This window comes from Hipposideros armiger, unplaced genomic scaffold (genome assembly GCF_001890085.2).
Source record: "Hipposideros armiger isolate ML-2016 unplaced genomic scaffold, ASM189008v1 scaffold_730, whole genome shotgun sequence".
Classification (NCBI taxonomy): domain Eukaryota; kingdom Metazoa; phylum Chordata; class Mammalia; order Chiroptera; family Hipposideridae; genus Hipposideros; species Hipposideros armiger.
This window is the reverse complement of record NW_017732080.1, coordinates 240,209-242,659: the sequence shown is the minus strand read 5'-3', so window position 1 is coordinate 242,659 and position 2,451 is coordinate 240,209. Positions and strand designations below refer to the sequence as shown.

Genomic DNA, 2,451 nt, shown 5'->3' with positions numbered 1-2,451 from the left:
TGAGCTTGCCTCCTCACACAACCACATGAAAATTACAACTAAACCACTGAATAACCATCATCAAGAATCTCATTGAAGTCTAGCTGAACATAAATCCTACAATTAAGGACAGAGAGAAGAAGCCACCTCAAGACTGGTAGGAGTGGTGGACCTAGAACTGGCTGGTCCCACAACCGCATGTGACAGTTAAAAATAGGGAGGAATATCTTGGCTATGGATGTCCCCCTGAGGAGCAAGGGGTCTCAACCCCACACCAGGGTTCCCTGCCTAGGTTTCCAGTGCTGTGAAGAGAAGTCCCCATAATTTCTGGCTGTGAAAACCAGCAGAGACTGTCTGGGTATTATGGAGAGTGGCTAGAGTCAAAGTATTCCTCTTAAAGGGCCTATGCATGGGCTTACTTGCTAACAGATTCACTCACTCTGAGCTCCAGCCCTGGGGAAGCAGCTTGAAAGGCTCCAGGAAAATATGGGGAGGTACTGAACCATCTGGCCTCAGAGAGAAGGCTGGATGGGGCAGCTTTCTCCCAGACAGAAGGGCTGGTAGAATCCATTGTTTCTTTGTTGATCCCACTCCCCTCCAGGTGTGCAGACTCAGGCTGACTACCATATCTGGGTCTCCATGAAACTGCCTAACACCTGTCACCCTTCCCTGGTGATTCTCTGAGATCCTACCCCACCCAACTTTCAGGCCCACACAAGCTGCTTCCAGTGGCATTTTGATACATGGCCTGTCTTGGCTCATGCTGGAGACTTTCCTAAATTCTCTCAAAGCTTCACAAACTCCAGACAAGCAGCATCTGGCCTTGGCATGTCCCGTACCTCTTGCTAAGCAGCTCCAAGTCTAGTACTAGTGGCAGTTGGCCTTGGTTCATGGTTTAGCCTTTAAAGGCACCTCCAAGCCCATTGTGGGGGGCAGCCACCTGCAAATTGCTTGTGGCTCACGTCAGGTGGCCTAGGGCAGGGCACAGGCTGTGGCTAAAATTGGCCTGTGGCAGAGCCCCTTCTAGGAGGCCCCAGAGCCAGCACTCCTGGTGGCCAGCTTCTGACCNTAGCCCTTTCTCCCATTCTTCCCCTGCAGGTACACAATTCTACCACCAACAAGATAAGTATATTTTCCTCCAAATATGGTTTCCCTTTATCTTGCCTTTGCTCTTCTATTTCTATGACTTTCTTAGTCCATCTCCAGCAGACAATAGCCAGCCCATGTCCTCATAACGCTAGATTAAGACAAATTAAGAAACCATTGGCTAGGGAATGAAAGGAAGCAGACAATGCAGATTATTGTTTTAAAAGTTTATTAGTAAGAAAGAGTACAAAGATGAATAACACTGAGAGTCTTTGAGGAAGATTTCCTTTATTTTATTTATTTATTCATTTTCTTGCCCTTATGGATATGTAGAATTTTGCTTTGGAGAGAGAAAAATAGATTAATAGAGAGGAAGAGAAAATTGCATGTACTGGAAAAATGAAGAAGCTTGATAGAGAAAACCTGGAAGAGGTGAAAATAAACTGAATCAACAGTAAGGATGGGTGTGCATGTAGTTTAGGAGGGGCATGATGGCATGATAAGGCTTAGAAGAGATACTGGACAGTTATTCATCTGCTATGAGAAGTAAGGAGGAACATGTAGATAGGTCAAAGGTAAAGAATTAGAGTGACCTCATTCTGATATGGCCTGCATCTTCTCAGTAACATAACTGCTTAAAATGAGAAATGCAGAGTTAGAGGTGGACACTTAAGAAGAGTAGAAAAATTCTGCAATAGCTATCATAGGAAATAAGATAGGCTGTTGGCTGAACTCAAGGAATGCAAGGTTAAATTGAAGACCTAGTTGAGATTAGCTACATATAGAAATGATACGAGTTGCACTTAAGGAATTGCTTGTTTTGCTCACTTCTAAGAATGAGACATGACACTGTACAGTTACATTTTATGGTTAGGTTAATGATATATATAGCAGATAATAGATAAATTACATGTCAGTGTTATTGTTGGCAAAAGATCAAACATTCCTGAAATTGCAGAAGCAGCATGCCTTTATTCAAGCCTTTAATTTTAATTAAATGGATAAATATTGGTTGCCAAAATAATCTAATGTAATACCAGCTCTGTCTGTCCTAGGTAGAGCTATATCTGAAGATGTATCAAGCACTTTTGGAGGTTTCAGTCAATTCTAATTTATTCTGTTTTATAAAATGTTGTTATATATGGTTTTGTAGTATCAGAGTTATTAGTTAAGAAGAACTAAGACTATGGGATTAAATAGTTCTTTGTTGTTGTTGTTGTTGTTGTTGTTACCATTTTAAATGTGACAGAAATAGTGTAAGGCTCTTTTTTTTTTTAAAGATTTTTATTGAGGAATTGGGGAAGGGGAACAGACAAGTTGCTGTCCTTTTGTTCTTCAGTCTAGTTGTGGAGGACGTTGCTTCACTGGCCCATGTTGGTATTGTGA

The 2,451-nt window shown here is 41.9% G+C and overlaps 1 protein-coding gene across 2 annotated transcripts in view; it reads left to right on the top strand.

The window, feature by feature from the left end:
- Positions 1-2,451, top strand: part of CFAP299 (cilia and flagella associated protein 299) — a 596,360-nt gene that overhangs the window by 363,210 nt on the left and 230,699 nt on the right. The gene's annotated exons all lie outside the window — the stretch shown is intronic.